This window comes from Chrysochloris asiatica, unplaced genomic scaffold (assembly GCF_000296735.1).
Source record: "Chrysochloris asiatica unplaced genomic scaffold, ChrAsi1.0 scaffold00012, whole genome shotgun sequence".
NCBI lineage: Eukaryota > Metazoa > Chordata > Mammalia > Afrosoricida > Chrysochloridae > Chrysochloris > Chrysochloris asiatica.
In genome coordinates, this window is record NW_006408530.1 from 26,319,661 (window position 1) to 26,339,998 (window position 20,338).

The following is a 20,338-nucleotide window of genomic DNA, read 5'->3' on the forward strand; positions in this document are numbered from 1 at the left end:
TCCATCTTCTTTTGATGCTTTCTGCATCATTCAATATTTGGACCATAGAATCCTTCAATATTAAGTCAAGGCTTGACTTTTTCTTCAGTTCTTTTAGCTTTAGAAATGCTGAACTTGTTCTTCCTTTTGGCTTTCTAACTCTGTATCTTTGCACATTTCATTATAATACTTAAAAATAAAGTATCAAGCTTCCCTTTGACATTTTCTGTTCAGCCCTTTTACTTCTTCATTTCTTCCAGTCACGTTAACATCTCTACATTAGAGAGCAATATTCAGAGTCTCTTTTGATACTCGTTTTGGTCTTTTCTTTCTTTCCTGTCTATTTAATGACCTTTTGCTTTCTTTTATAATGCTGTTGATGTTATCCCATACCTCTTCTGGTGTTCAGTCATTAATGTCTAATGTACCAAATCTGTTCTTGAGATGGTCTCTAAATTCAGGAAGGATATATTCAAGGTTATATTTTTGTTCTCATCGACTTGTTTTGATTTTCTTGAGCTTCAGCCTGAACTTGCATGTGAGCTACTCATGGCCTGGTCCCCAGTTGACTCTTGACCATGTTTTGGTTGATGATAATGGAGCTTTTTAACTGTCTCTTCCCACAGATTCTGTCAATTTCATTCCTCTGTATTTCATCTGGAGAGGTCCCTGTGTCTAATAGTCCTTTATGCTGTTTAAACAAGATATTTGCAATGAATAAATCATTGGTCTTGAACAATTCTATCATGCGATCTCCAACATTGTTTCTATCATGAAGGCCATATTTTCCAACCACTGATTCTTCCTCTTTGTTTAAAACCTTCACAGTTCAATCACCAGTAACTATCAGTACATAATGATTGCATGTTTGCTCAATTTGGTAGAATTCTTCAATTTCATTGTTACTGATTTCAGTGGTTGTTACAGACATTTGATTAATAGTGATATTAAATGGTCTACCTTGTTATTACTGTTTTTAAGTACCATCAAATCAATTTTGACTCATAGTGACTTTGTATAGGGTTTCCAAGGAGGAGCTAGTGAGTTTTGCACTGCTGACTTTATGGTTCAAACTGACCTTGTGGTCCAGTGCTAATCCTACAGTGCCACACCAGGACTCTGCCTTGTAAGTATGTCGATATTATACTAATGCAAACATTATACTTCAAGATAAATTTTGAAATGTTCCTTTTTTTGATGAATTTTATGTCATTCCTCTTGAATTTATTGTTCCCAGCATGGAAACCGTATGATTGTCATATTCAAAATGGCCAATATCAGTCCAAATCAGATCATTAATGCTTAGGATCTTGATCTTTACATGTTCCATTTCATTTTTGACTGTTTCCAATTTTCCTAGATTTATACTTTATGCAATCTATGTTCTGATTATTAATGGATGTTTATAGCTATTTGTCCTCATTTTGATTGGTGCCCCATCAGTCAATGAAAGCTCCAAATGCTTTAGTCCATTGACATCATTATGGTCAACTCTACTTTGAGGAGTAAGCTCTTTTCTAGTTGTATTTTGAGTGCCTTCAAACCTGTGGGGCTCATCTTTTAGCACAATATCTGACAATGTTCTGGTGGTATTCATCATGTTTTCCACTTTCACCCCTGTATATGACAATGCTCTGCTATTATTTATTTGTAGTGTTTTCAGTGGGTATCCATTCAGCAGTAGTTTGCCTCTCCTTCTTCCCAGTCTGCCTTATTCTGGAAGCTCCACTACAATCTGTCCTCCATGAGTGATCCTGATGGTATTTCAAATATCAGTGTCATAACGTGCAGCATCACAGCAACATACAAGACACCACAATACTACAAACTGACATGTGAGTTGTAGAGAAGTATTGTGGTAAGATATATATATGGATTCCTCGGGTGACACACATGATTAAATTGGAAATATTGGCAATTTAAATCCACACAGAAATACCTTGGAAGAAAGTCCTGGCCATCTTCCAATAGGCCATAGCCTTGAAAAACCTACAGAGCACAATTCTGTTCTGCACACACTGAGTGACCATTGGTCAGAATCAACTTGATGGCAACTGGTTAAGATGGGCTTCTAATAGTTCATGGAAAACTGGGATTAAAATATAATACAATTTTCCATGGACGTTTTGAACCTCCCTTGTGTATAATAGGTATCCTCTTAATTCACTAAATACATATTTACTGTGCACTATTTATGTACTAGAGTACTATAGTGGCATTGCGGGTTAAAGCACTGGACTACAAAGTCAGTTTGAACTGCAAGGTTAGCAGTTCAAGTTCACTGCTCCTTGGAAACCTTATACAGGGTCACTATAGGTTGGAATTGACTCGTAGGCACTTAACAACAACAACAACAACAATTTATGTACTGGGCCCAGGGTAAATAGATGGTGATTTAAAAACCACATGGTCCACATGGTTACTACCTTCAAGAAGCTTATCTGTAACTTTCTCAGCCTATCCCTTGTGACTAGCCAGATAGCAAGTGCTTATTACTCACATGGGGATAATGCTCATATTATAATACATTATGCTTTTACCAAACCAGTTCTTGAAACAATTTTCTCAATATTATCTCCTGCTGATTGCTAACCTGAATTACTAGTCAAAATGAATCCATATCATGTATTGCAGAACAAGGGGAAATGGACACAAATATTTTTCCCTGTTTTGTGTATTTGGGCAATCTGTAGGTTCTCTATGACAATCGTTTGTTTTGTCTTGTTTAACTTTTTATTGTGAATCGGGTGAAGGTTTACAGAGCATATCAGTTCTCCACTCAATAATTCTTATACATTTTGCTTCATGTCATTGATTGTAATCCCCACAGTGTAACATTACTGAACACTGTGTTTCCTTTTTCTATGTATCCTTTCCTAAGGAGTCCTAAATGACGTATTGCATTAGGCAAATCTGCTACACAAGACCTTTTTAAAGTGTTGAAGAGCAAAGAGGTCAGCTTGAGGACTAAGGTGCACCTGACCCAAGCCATGGTATTTTCAATAACCTCTTATGCATGTGAAAGCTGGACAGTTAATAAGGAATACCATACAAAAATTGATGCATTTAACTTACGTTGTTGGAGGCGAATATTGAAAGTACCATGGACTGCCAGAAGAACAAACAGATCTGTGTTGGAAGAAGTACAGCCAGGGTGCTCCTTGGAGGCCAAGATGGCCAAACTTCATCTCTCATACTTTGGACATATTATCAGGAGGGACCAGTCACTGGAGAAGGATATCATGTTTGGTAAGGTGGAGGGTCAGAGAAAAAGAGGAAGACCCCCAACGAGATGGATTGGCAAAGTGGCAGAATCGATGGACTCAAGTGTGGCAACAGTAATGAGATTGGCCCAGGATTGGGCAGTGTTTTGTTCTGCTGTGCATAAGGTCACTATGGGTCAATACCAACTCGATGCCACCTAACAACAACAACAAAGGAGTCCTGATGTGGCACTGTGGGTTAATGCACCAGATGGCAAAGTCGTTTGAACTGCAAGATCAGTGGTTCAAGCTCACCAGCTGCTTCTTGGAAACCCTATACAGGATCGCTATGGGCTGGAATCAACTCGACGGCCTTAACAACAACAAACCTTCTTAACTTTGTCCTTGGGTGGTGATAGTTGTTAAGTGCTATCGAGTTGGTTTTGACTTATTGCAACTCTGTATAGGATTTCTGAGGAGCAGCTGGTGGGTTTGATCCACTGCCTTTGTGGTTAGAAGTCCTTGGATTATTGTTGCCAGTTTTATCTCAAATGGTTGATTATTCTAAGATATGAGTGTTGTTGTGGTGGTGGTTAAGTGCCATTGAGTTGGGTCGGACTCATGGTGACCTTGTATAGGATATCCGAGGAGCAGCTGGTGGGCTTGAACTCCCAAACTTATGGTTCAAAACTTAAAGTCCAACACTGATCCTACAGTGCCCCACCATCTATTTGGATCCAACTCATGGCAACTCTGAATAGTGTTTCCAAGGAGTGGCTGGTGGGTTAGAACTGTCATACTTGCAAGTCCAGTGCTTGTCCTACAGTGCTACACCAGGAGTACTATAAACCTGTCTAGTGAGCCTTGGTGGTGAGTTCATCTCTAGACCTGCAGGGCCATACTCATAGGGATCTCATCAGTCTCTATCAGACCAGTAAATATGGTGTTTTTGTGATTTTTTTTCATGATATTGAGTTTTGTTCCACATTTTTCTTAAACTCTATCCAATACCTTCTAGTGTATTGGATAGAGTACCCTTTAGGGCAATTGGTAGTTGCTGTCAAGCACCATTAGCTCTTCCTGTCTCAGGGTCATGGAGACTGATGTTTGCATGGACCATTAGTCTACAGCACGAATTGTTATCATGTGTCTTCAGTTTTCTTCACTCTTCTTCCCTCCAGACAGTGAGATACCAATAGTTGCACCTTTTTATAACAGTTCACAAGCTTTTAAGACCCCAGTCACTATTCACCAAAGCAGGATATAGAACACTGTAGAACTTGCTTTACTACATTTATGGATATATTTGTGGCAAAGGAAAATATACATTTACAGATATACTTTGTCAAACTTATATGTACTTGTGGATATCATTTGATTCTCCCTCCCACACTCTTTCAGCTTCTGTGTCTATCCATGCATCTGCTCACAGATCATCATTGTTGTAGAACTGTGTATATGACAGTATTTACCTCTGTTGCCTGTCACTCACGCACTCCTCCCAGGATCTTCCCCTTTCTCCATGATGTTATGCTGGCCTCTCTCTTAATGTATATTGCCTTTCCCTTCAAGTTAAGGCATGTCTGCCCTCTAGTTAAGGAGTCCTGGTCAAGCTGTGTGTTCAGTGTTAGGCTACTAACCTCAAGGTTTGCAGGTCAAATCCATCACAGCAGAAAAATGAAGCTGGCTGCTTCTATAAAGATTTGCAGTCTTGCAAACCCTATATAGGTATATATACCCTATGAGTAGGTATCCATTCAATGGCAATGGGTTTGGGTTTGGTTTTCCCATCCTATCACTGGTAACCATCAAAGAATATTTCTTTTAGTGCGAACAATTTCTTAACACTTTACAATAGTTGTCCTTTGCAATATTTGTCCTTTTTTGATGGAATAATTTCACTCAGCATAATGTGTTCCAAGTTCATACTGTTAGAACATATTTCAGAGATTCATCATTATTCTCTAACATTTTGTAGTATTTAATTTTGTGTATGTACCATAATTTGTTTATCTATTCTTCCATTGAAGGGCATATAGGATGTTTTCATCTTTTTGCTATTGTGTATAGAGTTGTAATGAACATGAGTGTGTATATATCTAGTCATGTTGCATCTCTTATTTCTCTAGGATATATAACAAGTAGAGGGATTCCTGGGCCATATGATGTTTCTATTTCCAAATTTTTAAGGAAGCACCATACAGTTTGGCTACATTCACGATTAATCCTCTATATCTAATCACTCTGAAAGGATACATACTTTAGTAATTACCCAGATTCAGTTCTTGGATTCATTTTAATTATTTTATTTTCTTCTTTCCACAATCATAAATGTTTTACATTTCATCATTTCATATCCAAATATTCACTCAAATCTGTTTCTTTTCTTGCACTGAAGTATCCTACCTTTATTGCTCCTTGCTCTCTCCTGAATTCCTCTAGATAGTTTAGCTTTCCTTTTCCCCCAAAGAGTGAAATTATATTTTATCATAAGTAATAAAATCATGTATGCTTACTGTAAAAAAAAAAAATAAATGCAAATATCTAACAGAAAATATCTCCGCAATTCCTTAAATTAAATTTGCTAGGGAAAACAAGGGAATCCTGGTGTGGAACTCTAGGATAAGCACTGGGCTGCAAGGTCAGTTGAACCAAAAGGTTGGTGGTTCAAACCCACCAGCCACTCCCTTGAAAACCTATACAGGGTCGCTAGAGTCAGAAGCAACCCAATGGCACTTAACAACAACAAAAGGAAAAACTACTAAAATTGTTATATGAATTATTGATAATTTTCTAAGAGCTTTTTAAAAGATTGTTAAAATTATGCCATTAAATTTTATTAGAAGAGGTAACTTTCCTTTGGTAATTTCTAGTATAATCTTAAGAATACTTTAATAATTATTTTAATGCTATTGCTAGAACGATGGCTTTTTTAAAAATGAATAAATCATAATTATAGAAGAACCTAATAGGTTACCCATAACAATTAAGTAGATTGTTATAAACTTCTCTTATAAAATAATGCGGAGTCCCGGTGTGGTACTGTGGAGTCCCGGTGTGGTACCACTCTACATTAATGCGCCAGACTGCAAATCCGATTGAACTGCAAGATCGGCGGTTCAAGCTCACCAGCTACTCCTCAGAAACCCGATAAAGGGTTGCAACTGACTCGATAGCACTTAACAACAACAAGTGTGGTGCTATTGGTTAAGCACTGGACTTCTAATTGCAAGTTTGGCAGTTCACACCCACCAGCCACTCCTTGGAATAGCTACAGGGTCATTATCAGCCGGAACCTAATTAGAGGACACTTAACAGCACAAAAGAATGTATCATAAATGTCATCAAATTAAGCACTAATTTTATATTGTTGTTAAATGCCATGGAGTCGGTTCTGACTCATAATGACCATGCATAGTTCTTCCAAAGAGCAGCTGGTGAGTTTGAACCACTAAACTTGCAGTTCAAACAGACCTTGAGGTCGGTTGCTTATCCTATGGTGCCACACCATGACACCTTTAATTAATTTCATTAATAAAGCCAAAAAAGTACTTAGTGTAAAGATTTTAGTTTATCATGTCACTAAAAGAAAATCAGTTGTAATAGGAAATTACAGCTATTGAGATCAATATTCAATAACTGAATCTAAAAATAAATATTTATTATATTGATCCACATTTCTTTTACAAATTGATACATTGTTGTTGTTGTTGTTAAGTACCATGGAGTCAGTTCTGACTCATAGTGACCCTGCACAGGGTTTCCAAGGCTGCAAATCTTTATGGGACGAGTCAGCCTCCTCTTTTTCCCATGGAACAGCTGGTAGTTTCGAAGTGCCGACCTTGAGGATAGCAATCTGATTCGTAACCACAACTCAAATTAGGATAGAAAGAAAGAATTGCTGAAACTCAGTCTCTGAAAAAATTTTAAATGGATAAAATCCATTCAATAAGCTATTTGTCACAATAAATATCATCCATAGCTGAGTAATGCAACTACTTTTTATGTGCCTGGCAAGGAAAAAACAATAGCAAATATAATAAAAATCCACAAATCTCTCTCTTGAACTAAAAGTAAGTAAACATTTCCTTATTAGAAATACGATTATCTATGCATGACACCAAAACGTATTGGTGGAGAATAAAATATATAATTGTCATTTGCTGAATGATTATTTCTCCCAGACTAGCTTTTCCATCATCAAATGAAATTAGTTTAATCTTGCATGATTTACACTTAATAGTGATCACTGATTTCTATTCTAAGTGCACATAAATCATTCGTTACCTTTAATAATATTTGTTGTGATCTTTTGCAAAACTAATATTAGAGTTGCAAATGTTAATATCTAGAAATCAAAAGGATGACAGCTAAAATTAAACTCTGGCCAATTGTGAAGACAAAAATCTCTTGGCTTTAGATGTTGTTGTTGTTAAGTGCCGTCGAGTCGGTTCCGACCCATAGCGACCCTGGACAGGGTTTCTGAGGGTGTAAATCTTTACAGGAGTAGAAAGCCTCATCTTTCTCCCGCAGAGCGGCAGGTAGTTTCGAACCGCTGACCTTAAGGTTCGCAGCCCGATTCGTAAGATATTGGCCACTAATTCTATACATCAATTCTTCCTTTAAGGAACCCTGGTGACATGGTGGTATAGCACTTGGCTGCTAACCCAAAGGTAGGCAGTTCAAACCTGCTATCCATTTCATCTTAGAAACCCTATAGGGCAATTCTATCCACCCTGTCCTATGTGGTCACTATGAGTCTGAATCCACTGGGTGGCAGTGGAGTAGTGGATGGATTGCTCATTTTGTTGTTTTGTTTTAAACATTGGGAAGGTCTATTTCTACCACCCATCTGTCAGTGTTGTAATATGGTGACTTGTGTGTTGTTATGGTTCTGGAAGTCATGTCAGTGATACTTCAAATACCAGCATGGTTACTATGATGGACAGATTTCATTGGAGGTTTCAGATGAAAACAATTAGGAAGAAAGGTTTGGCAGTCTAATTTAAAAAATTAGACAGTGAAATCCCTATGTATCACAGAACATTGTCCAATTATCACCAAAAGGACAAGACAATGACAATGTTTTGTCATGTTATACATCCAGTCACATGAGTTGGAGGAAATTAGAGAGTTGTTATTGTTAATAAGTGGTGATGAGTCAGTTCCGACTCATAGAGACTCTGTACAGGGTTTCTGAGGAGTGGATGGTGAGTTTGAACCTTTATCCTTTTGGTTAGCAGTCCAGTGCTTATCCTAATTTGGGTGTAACTAAAAATATTTGTTTTCCTAGGAAGATTTCTTTGTCATTGTGCAGTCTCTGAATATCATTTAAAACAAGATTTCAACATCTTCTTTGAAAATTCAGAAACCTCTCTCACAACCACTCTCCAAAACATGCACACATACACACCTAGCCAACAGGCATCAGTAAAAGGGTGCTCAACAAAAATAGCATAGAAATGCTGTCTGACATTTTAACTCACTGAAATAATCTACATTGAAAATCCCAATGGAAGACAAGCATTGGAGTGGAATAGTCACTCAATAAGGAAATTTTAAATCTTGTATTTTTAAAAGATATCCAAAAATAATTTTCAAAAGTCCTTATAGTTAAGTTCTATTATTATAAAATGAAAACAAGCACTTAATAGATTCAGTTAATGGATTCCTTTCTCTTCAACAATCATACATTTATTTGATATCTACTTTATGCAGACCATTTTATTGTGTTTCTCAATGGAAATATTAATCAAATACATTATATGCCCAAGCTCTGGTCAGTTGATTCAATTGTTCAGGAGAGAACCAACTTTACTTTATTGAATAACCCAATTTTGAACCACAGATGAGGACTTTTTGTTCTTTTCATTGCCCTAAGCATCATTCTTTTGAGTAATTTTACATTTTTGCCAACCCTAATTATTTAGAAATCCTTTCATACTCTTACACTTTGAGGTTAAAAAAAGACTTTTGTTTTCCTCGTGAGTCACATTTTCTCCATTGTGTGCTTACACACCTGAACACAGGGCAACTTATCTTGTCAGAAATTTTTTGCTTATGAACTTATGAATTCAAGCTGTGAAACAGAAAGGCAGAATGGAATTTATGTAAGACAAGGTTTTTGTTTGTCTGTAATATATAAAGTAATTTAGATATTCAAGGTGGAAATGCAAGACATCTTTATCTTTTCCTTTAGCCTCTGCTCACCCTTGATTACAGCTTGTCAACAGTGCCAACTCTCTTCCCACTGCAAGGTCAGCTTTCTGAGTTTTACCTTTAATAACTCTAGACCCTGACCTGCAACAAAAATATTCTGATCCTGCTAAAGTAGCCCTTCTCAGCTCCATCAACCCTCCCACCAACAACTGGCACTTTAGGAAGGTCTGTCATGACCCTTGAACTTCCTATCTGGCCATCTAATCAGAAGCCTTTAGCTCAGAATATTCTCTGATTGCAGAGACAAGAAATTGCATTTCTCTCTGTTTCCCAATTTCTTTTACTTGACTGAAATCCTTCCTCTTTGCTCTGGGCACATGAAAATGTTCTCATCATGGGTGGTTATGGCACATGGGTGGGTAATGCTTATTGGTGGACATCATATGGCATATCGACATCTGTTCTAGAGGGGAGAGAATTGGATCCTCCTTCTGTGGCAAAAGAGACTTGCATGTACAACAAACACCTACCCTGCATCAAACACAGGAAGGCCTTCTCTGGCCATGGGGTCCAACATCTGTTCATGAAGCTGACCTAGTTCTGTCTCTTCTCTATGAGAGTAAAGTGTTATTCCATGTACTGCCTGTGTGTGATGTGTGTCTTTTGTTGGCAGCCTTAAGCCCTGGCTTAACACTTAATAGCACAAATCATTTATTTTTAAAGTCTCAGATATTTTATGCCTTAACTTAAATTCATTTCCCAAGGGCTATATTTCAAAAATTTCTACTCCTGCAACACTAGCTCCTTAATCTCCTCATTTTTCTCTCTAATTACAAGATTCAACCTTTTAAATTCTCTTTCAATAACATATACCCCGTAATGCTCTTAGTTAACAGACAGAGGGCTGTCCACTCTGACAGATTTCTGTAGAGATCAAAGGCTTTTGTCGAGTCATTCTTATTCTTTTTCCATGGTTTCTTTTCACCTAAAGCCTATATTGGAATCCTGGTATAGCGCTGTAGTACTGGACTGCTGTTCACATGGTCAGAAGTTCAAGCCCACCAGTCATTCCTTGTAAATTCTATACAGGGTCACTGTGAGTCGGAACCAACTTAGTGATAATTAACAACAACAACAACAAGCCTGGGTTTGTAAGAATAATAGCTAAATTTAAAGAAATAGAGAAACCCATAAAGGTGTTATAACAATAACCTTGACATCGATGGCACTTAACAACAACAACAACAATTATCCAATAAGCCAGGTAAATACAGATTGACTTGTTCTTATTTACTTATCTGTACTGAACACTTCCAATGTTTGTTTGTTTGTTTCCATTATTTCAAAGATTCTGCTTCTGGGTATGGCTGGCATCTGGCTCTCTCCCAAGTTCATGGCACCTTCCTACAGAATCAAAGCCTCTTTTCAAATTTACAATTCCTGACAAGGATGAAGCACCCTGTAAGCAAGGTAAAGATGTGCTTACTTGTGCTCACTTGCTAATATGTAGTGAGCAGTTTTGAAAGTAAGCACAAGATTATTAAATAAGCACAAGTCAGCACAGGCTTACCTTGCTCCTTGGAAACTCCATCACAGAATTCCAATTTTCTGAACAATTTAGCTAGCTACCCACTTGTGACCTGGTGTGGCGCTGTAGGATCAGCACTGGGTATGAACCATCAAGTTGGCAGTTCAAACCCACCAGCTGCTCCTCAGAAACCCTAAACAGGGTCACAAAAAATCAGAACTGACTTTGATAGCACTTAACAACAGCCCATCTGTGGTAGCCAAAAGCGCCAGTCAAAGTTCATTCATTCATGCATGAATTGTCAAAGAGTGGTTGATTTAATTGAAAAAATGTTCATTAAATGTTTTTGAATAAATGAATACATGGGAATGTATATTCATTTTCTGTCAGTGAATGTTTTTACTTGCCCTAAATGGCTGTGGTGGTAGTGGTGATTGTGTGCCACTGAGTCAGTTCCTGACTGAAATCTTTATGGGAGCAAAACGTCTCATTGTTCTCCCACTGAGCAACTGGTAGAACTACTGACCCTGTGGCTAACGGCCCAGTTAAGCTACCAGGGCTCCTTAAATGCTAATTATTGTTGCTATTAAGTGCTGTGGATTCTGACTCATAGCAACCCTGTATAGGGTTTCCAAACAGCATCTGGTGAGTTTGAACCTCCCTCCTTGTGGTTCAAACCAACCTTGTGGTTCAGTGTTTTATTCTACCAGGATCATAAATGCTAATAGTGAAACCAAAACCAAAACCAAATGCAGACTTCCTTATGTACTTCATAATTCACTAAATATTAAGGTTATAAGAGAACTGGAATCCAACGCTTAGCATATTTAATTTATAAATTTACTAATCTAGTTCTCAAGGTTACTTTTCTTTCAACTGTGTCTTTGTATTATGTAAAAATATGCATATTCTATATTAACATTTGTAACATAAAAGCACCCATAGTAGAAAGATGTTATTTACAATAATGTTGGTGAAATTCAAATTCGTGCGGGTGAATGCAAGGATGTTAATTTGCAAACATAATCTACTGCCAGACTATTAAAATTCATGTTTGAGTACAATGTGAAGTAGTCTCAATGCACATAAAATCAGAAGAAAATATGGTCTGTCTGCCCTCTCTGGACAAGGGTAAATAAAAAAGAATTGCTACAAAATCACAAAAAAAACTTTAAACAAAATAGCAAAATGTGAACCTATTGTTTCTCAACATATCCTCCATCTCGGTCAGTACATTTCTGAAGGTGGTGTTACCCTCTTTCTAACCTTTCCCCAAAGGATTCTGGACACTTCAGTTTGTACCAGTCAAAACAACAGTATTGCATCATCAAGGGACTCAAATTATATTCCTTTGAAATGTTCAGTGAGTTTGGGGAAACAAAAATTTAAGAAGGGACAAGATCAGGGCTGTAGGTTATTGGGTTAGGCTTCCAACAAAATTATCATAGTGATGCCCACGGTATGGATTAGGTACATTGTTGTGATGGAAAATAGACTCTCACAACAATTTTCCTAGCCTTTTTCTCAATAATACACTAATACAGTGCTAATTTTCTTCAAAATAAGTACTGCCAATAATGGTCACCCTGTGACTATTGAAAAAAAATCTATCAAGATTACCCTTATGAGGATCACAGAAAACATTCACCGTAAACTTCTCAGCTAACCTCTCTGCCTTGAATTTAACTGGCCCAGCAGATCCCCTAAGAAGCAACTGTTTAGATTGGACCTTGCTCTTTTAATCATATTAGTAAATCCAAGACGTATCCCCAATTACAATTTGTTCCTTAAAATCAGCTTAATTAACTTCATCTAGTTTAAAGTCTGATAGAAAAATCAGATGTTTTAGTTAGCGGATCTTCTAGCAACAGTTTAGGTCTCCATCCAGCTGAAAGCTTGCTGAGGGCAAGGTGTTCTCTTAAAATTGAAAATACCAAACTATTTGAGAGTCCAACTTCAGTAACTATTATATCAATAGAAATAATTCTTTCTTCCTTCATCAGTTTCTGGACTTTTGCCACAGTTTCTTTATTCTTCAAGTTAAACAGTCTTCCCTCTCTTCCCTCACTTTAAGGTCTTACCAATCTTCCTTAAAACACTGGATTCATCTAAAAACCATTGTTTTATGTTGGGCAGTATTAATTACTCTCAACTTGTTGCATTGAAAACTTCAATGATTTAGGAAGATGACCACTTGAATTTTGTTAAGAGGCCTGACCTCAAAATTGTTATTTGCCATGATAAAAAAATATGCTTTTTTCCTTGTGGGTTTTTTTTGTTTTTTGTTTTTTTTTAAGATGCCATAAGGAGACTAAATCAAGAGTATGCTGAAAGAAATTGTCTGCAGCCATCCACTGATCACAGATAACATATTTAAACATATTTTGTTTGGAATAAACACATGCATGTGTGAACTGGAAGCCTAATAGCAATATGTTTTTACTTATTTTCGTATTAGTTGATAATCAAAATATGCATTGCAATTTAATTACTGCAATGATTTCTTCCAATTTATATATAAGATTTGCCATGACAGGAGAGAAATATCAATTCAGCTCTGGAAATAAGCAGTGTGAACAGTTTTAAGACTTTTTTCCCCTGGGAAATGATGTAAAAAACTTGATAGGTCAGGCAATCTTTTTAAAAAATCAGTAACCCTTTCATATTCTAGTTAAAGATTGCCAGGTGTTAGATTTCTCCAATTGTAACGTGTAACAGTAGCATGACACTCACAACATTAGAAACAAAGAGCACAGATATAAAATAGAACATGAACCTAGCTAAGTAACAAAAATGTTGCTATTTATGTTTCATGTGAATCTCTCCAATTGTGATGATTTGGTAGTTATTCATAGACACTGTGTTTTTATGTCAATATTGGTCTGTCCTGGTGTGGTGCTGTAGGATAAAGCACAGGACACAAGTTTGGTTGAACCACAAGATTGGTGATTCAAACTCCCCAGCAGTTCGTTGGAAACCCTTATGATTCTGAACTGACATGGCCAGGAAGGCACTCAACAACAATGATCAGGTTAGCACTTCAGTGTTTATTCCTACGATTGTTCTCTTTTTTATGTAAAATTGTTTAGCTCTGAACACGAGGTTGTTGTGTTCATGTATGGGTTTCCGAGGAGCAACTGGTGAGGTTGAACTGCTGACCTTGCAGTTCAAATTGACCTTGATATCCAGTGCTTATCCTATGGCACCACCTCAGGGATCTATCTTAGCATGATATCTTCTATCAAACATCTACAATTTCTTTGATGGCAGAGCATATTTCACCTCTGAATTGACTTGTGTTCTCCTGCAGGGCTTAACATATCTCTTCTCAAGCAGATGTTTAAACAATATTTAATTGTTGGAAAGTTAAGCATTTTTATTAATTCATTAACTAAATACACAGTGCAATCACGCGCTATGTAGAAGACATTATACTAAAAGTTTTAGTGCTATAGGGTAAGGACTGGACTACTAACCACAAGGTCAGCAGTTGAAACCCATCAGTTGCTCCTTGGAAATCCTATACAGGGTTACTATGAGTTGGAACCGACTCCACAGCACTTAACAAAAACAACAGGAATATTAAATGCATTTTTGCAATAGCCTCAAAATATCCCTTTGACATGTTGCTGCTGTTAGGTGTCATTGAGTTCATTCCAACTCACAGTGACCCTTTACACAACAAAGTCTCACTACCCTGGCTTCTAAGGAGCATTTTTGCTGTACTTCTTCCAAGATTAGTTTGTTCTTCTGGCAATTCATGGCACTTTCAATATTCTTCTCCAACACCAAAATTCATCCTTCTTCCTCTGACACAGAAACTTCTAAATGAAAAAGATTTTAAACTAACGATCATTTAAAAATTACATTCTTTTATAAATTAATTTCATATAGATATTTTTATAGGCATATTGTTAAGTACTGTTGAGTCAATTGTGACTCATAATGACCTGTATAGGATTTCTGAGGAGTATCTGGTGAGTTTGAACTGCCAACCTTGTGGTTAGTAGTCCAGTTCTTAGCTTACAGCACCATACCAGGATCCACTTTATAGGCATGGTAGTGGTGTGCCATTGAGTCAGTTCTGACTCCTAGTGACCCTGTAGAGAGTTTCTGAGGCTGTAAATCTTTACAGGAACAGGAAGTCTCATCTTTCTTCCTCAGAGCTCCTGGTAGATCCAAACTGCTGACCTTGCAGTTAGTAGCCCAGCTCATATCCACTATACTATCAGGACTGCTTTTTGAGGCATAATATGTTTTAAATATGTATGCTCTGCTTTTTTTGTTGTTGAGAATTTTATTACTTACTAGAGATTTATTTTAAGCAATGAACAGTGTTTAACATGCATGTGGTCAAATTAGCTCACAAAAGGTTAAATTTAATTGACTTTCACGGTGATACTATCCTTTTGCACCAAGAGTCTACAGTCTTCCTACATTTAAGCATCATATTTCTAAATAAATTACTTTATTTTCCCAATCTGTGGATTGCAAGTCACATAAGATCTATTTTTTTTCCCCCTTTTTTGCCAGTTAAGTCGCTCTGATGCACAGGGACTATGCCTGTCACAGTAGAATTGTGCTCCAGAGGTTTCAATGACTGACTTCTCAGAAGTCGATCACTAGAGCTCTCTTCTGAGTCACCTTGGGGCAGACTTAAATTTTCAACATTTTAGTTAATAGGGAAGTATATGAACCATTTACATCACCCAAGAAATCCATGATTTATTTAAATAATCTTTTACATTAAGAATACTGTGTTTTCCTATAGAATAAGCACTGGACCACAAGTTCAACTTGAAATTGGCTGTTCAAACCCACCAGCTGTTCTTCGGAAACTATAAAGGGTAACTATGAGTCTGAATCTACTGGATGGCACTTAACAACAATATACATTAATTATATTCTCAGCAAGGTGTTAATAGGTTAACAAGTTGCTTATCACTAGCTCTAGATTTATCTAGGAAATAGACATCCATTACCATTGAATTGTTTTAGATTCAAAATGGTCCTATAGAACTGCATAGAATTGTTCTATGAGGATTCCAAGGTTGTTATCTTTACAGAAGTTAACCACCACATCATTGTCATGCAGAGCCATTGGTGGGTTCAAACCACTGACTTATGGGTTAGCAGTTGGTTGTATAACCACTACTCCTCCCAGGAATGACAAGCTACACTGAACTCTTAGTGAATCCTCCCCTTTGATTACAAATTAGTGATGAACAGCTTTGCTATTAGGCAGCTGTTTCACAAAACATAATTATTTCAAATCTATGTGCAAGTATGTGTGTTTGTAGATTGCCTCTAGTTTTTCCCACTTTCTGTCAACCATCTCACATGAGGTCAAGCTATTTTACAAAGACTCATTGACAAGCTCACAAATGCATTTGGAATTTAAGCCAAGGGAGCATAGTCATACATCAAAAAGTCAATGCTGTAGTAAAGCAAAAAAGGAGAGCGAAATCCATTATTCAGAAATGGTTTTTGCCAGGAATTAGATATGAAAGAATACTGTCTTTTCCAAAGCAGGTACCTAAGAGCCTAATCATTTTTGAAGGAACGGTGGTAGAAAAGAGGGTGGTTGTGAGAATTCATGAAACAATGAATCTAGGAAAAAGCAAATTTATGCAAATGTATCAAGTGATTTTGCAAATAATTTTTGAGGCACTAAGGAGTTCTGGTAGCGTCGTGGTTACGAATTGGGCTGCTAACCTCAAGGTCGGCAGTTCAAAACTACCAGCTGTTCTGCGGGAGAAAGATGAGGCTTTCTGCTCCAGTAAAGATTTACAGCCTTGGAAACCCTGTGCAGGGTCACTATGAGTCGGAACCGACTCCAGATACTTACAACAACAACAACAACAAAAAAAAAAAAAAAAAAAAAAAAAAAAAAAAACAAGGTACAAGTAGAGCACTAGAGCTCCCACTGGGGCAATTGGTTTCCTATTAGATTGAACAGCACATCTTGTAATCATCCCCACTCTTCTCTTATACAGACACATAGACTTTGGTAGGGAACACTGCTAGGCTTTAATCTTCCAGGGACACCAGAGGTCTTTGTACCTTGTTGATGTGTGACTTTCTCAAGGACTTCAGCAGCTGTGGTAAAGTTGCCTATTGGTAGACAATACTATCCAGAGGGAGATGTTGTAGCTCTGCAGAACATGGTAATATCCAACAAAATTGCCTGCCTTTGAACATCAGAGGCATTAAAACAGTGGTGGTAATGGTTATGTGCCCTAGAATCAGTTCCTACTCATAGCAACCCTGTACAGGGTTTTCGAGGCTTTACAGTAGAAGACAGCAAATGAACAGAGCAAAAGAGAAAGAAAGGAGCAAATTGACCAGACTGTTATTGACAAATATGAGATACAACTTGGGATTTCCTCGAAACAATTCTTTGAGAAGACATTCAAAAGAAGTTTAGAAGCTCTTCAAAATTATTTGAATGAACGTAATGTGTCACCCCATCCCAATCCTGCTGCCTCTACAAATCTGGTTCTACAGAATATTCCCAATTATATATCATGCCATTTCCCTGGTTTTTTGGCTGCTCCAAAATTAGTTCAAGCCATTTAAATTTATCAGAAACAGTTTAGAAAAATCACTCAAAATTGTCTCCAAATTTCCTCTAAAAACAGAATTCAGATGCCAACATAATTTTTTAAATGGTCATATAACATAGCCATCTTATCCTATAAAATGTTATTAATGAATTAGGTGAGTTTAAGTTTTTCTATGAAGTCATTGCATGGTGTAAATGGTTAAAGTGCTCAGTGACTAGCCAAAAGGTTGGAGGTTGGCATCCACTTAGAAGCACCTCAAAAGAAAGACTTTTTTTGTTAAGTGCTGTTGAGTTGATTCCGACCAATAGTGACCCTGTAGTGGATATCCAAGGAGCAGCTGGTGAGCTTGAACCACAGACCTTGAAGTTCAAATAACTTTGCAGTCTGAAGTATTAGCCCACAGGACAATACCAGGATTCCTAATGGTGTGTAAAATCCTTCTGTCTGCTATATCCAGAGTACTGTTCATTCATTTAGTAAGTATTTGTTAATTGACTAATAAAGTGAATGTGTTGGCCCAGGATGACTCATCCAGAGTTGGATGAGGGGCCTGTTGTGGTCCAATGCAAAACAACTTGAACCAAAGAATCTCTTGGGAGTTTATACAGGCAAATGTCACATAAAGATAATAAAACAGCAAGGAGTCTGAGTTCAGAGATTCATCTGTATCAATATTGGCCAAAAGCAGACATGGATGATGACATTGTGACTGATTAGTACAGTGCAAGTATATGGACTTCTTTTTAGAATTTTTAAGATGTATAGTATAGATTTAAGAAATTTACTGTAGATTTAAGAAATTTGCCATTTCTTTAATTTACAGCTACATTTCTTGAAAACTACTTGGAACTTTTAATAGATAGATGTAATGACCTAGTTTCTGGGCATAATGATATTAAGAATTGGTTAATAACCAATAACTCTCTTAGCTTTGAAAATTCTTGATTGATCCTTCAAGACTTGAAATTTCTACCTATAACTCTATTGACCAGTTTGTAATAGGATACATTCGGCAAACACAGTATCTTTAACTTTTTAAAAGGTTATATCGGGAAATATTTTTTTTCCAAATCATTTTAAGAAACAATTAGGGTTCAGTGTAAAAGTCCTGGTGTGGTGCTGTGGGTTAATGCACCAGACTGCTAAGCCGTTTGAACTGCAAGATCAGCGGTTCAAGATCACCAGCTGCTCCTTGGAAACCCTATACAGGGTTGCTATGGTTCGAAATTGACTCAACGACACTTAACAACAACAACATATAAGTTAAAATATTAACAATATGTTTCTGCCAAATAAAGTATGGAATTGAGGTGACTATGAACAGTTTGTCTCTCTGTATGAGCATATATGTATGGGGACCAAGGAATTTCACTTATCATCTATTAGAAAATGCAGTCTTATTTCAGAAAGATGAAAGCATAGATTGGGTAGAAACACTTTCCTGAGTCAGGTATCCATTCAATTGGTACTTTCTTTTTACATGGTAGAAAAAAGACAAGGAAATATAAATAACTTAGCTAATGTTATGTAATTGTTAAATCATGAAAAATGATTAATTACAAATATGTCTTTTTTAAAAAATCTATGCTCATCTTAGAAATTGGCTTTATACTGTTTTTTAGTACTTCTGCTTAAACTCCTAGTGCACTGCACACTGCCTGGCGTCTTAAAAGCTTGCAAGTGGAAATCCAAGCTATAAAAGTTCATCTCAGAGGAAAAAAATATTGCCAGCATGAATATTTGTTTCCTGTGCCAAGATACCTGAAGAATTGGGTTGCCTGACTACCAATACTAAATGACTTGATTTGTAGAATTATCTTGATCAAAAGGGGGTAACACAAAGCAGAATTTCAAATTCTCAGTGGACTCCAGAACATCTGGCACAATCGAAGTTGGACAAACACCTGAAATGATTGCCCTGAGATGGTTTTCAAACCTTAAACCTCAAAGTTGTTCCCCAGAAATCTGCTGAGATCCAAGCAACAGTGTAACTTAATTAGTAAAGAATGTCTACACTGAGCACTGACTTCTTTCAAAAGTGTATCTGTGTGAAATCAAACTGACAAAAGCATCCCAAAGGAGTTGATGAGAAGCTCAGGACCAGAGAGTTTATGTTAATGGTGGTGGAATAAGTTGGGAAAGAATAGTAAGAATGATTGTTCAACTTGAACATACATGTCACTGAATTGTATATGTTGAAATGATATATTTTTTGCTGTATATATTTTTACCTATATAAATTAATAGTATATTAGAATAAGGAATTTCATGTGTGTGTATTTACACACACAAGAAAGTAAGACAGAAAGAATTGCTACTAGGGTTCCAGCTCATACATGCATGGGTTTATTCCAAATAAAATATGCTTCACCATGTGTCCAATCAGTAGATGGCTGCAACTTGTTCTCTCAGTACACTTGTGTTACTCCTGTTAGAGTGCTTTCAAATGGATACAGTCTGCTGGGCCAGTTAAATTCAAAGCAGTGTGGTCATCTCAGAAGGTAATGGTGACTATTATTTACGATTCCCAATGGATAGTCTTGATGTGAGATGAGACAACATCAACTACTAATTGTTGTTGTTAAGTGCTGTTTAGCTGGTTCCAACCCAGAGTGACCCTGCATAGAGTTTTGGAAGAATGGCTGGTGAACTTGAACTGCAGACTTGACCTTTGCAGTCTGGACGGCAAAGTTGGTTTGAAGCACAAGGTCAGCAGTTCAAGTTCACCAGCCGTTCCTTGAAAACCCTATACAGGGTTGCTATGGGTGAGAACTGACTCAATGGCACTTAACAACGACAATGGATAGTTTTGACATAGTTTCTTGAAGGACACAGGGTAATCACTGGACCTTATTATGAAAAAACTTTAAGAAAATTGGAAACTGTATTGGTGAGAAAAAGGC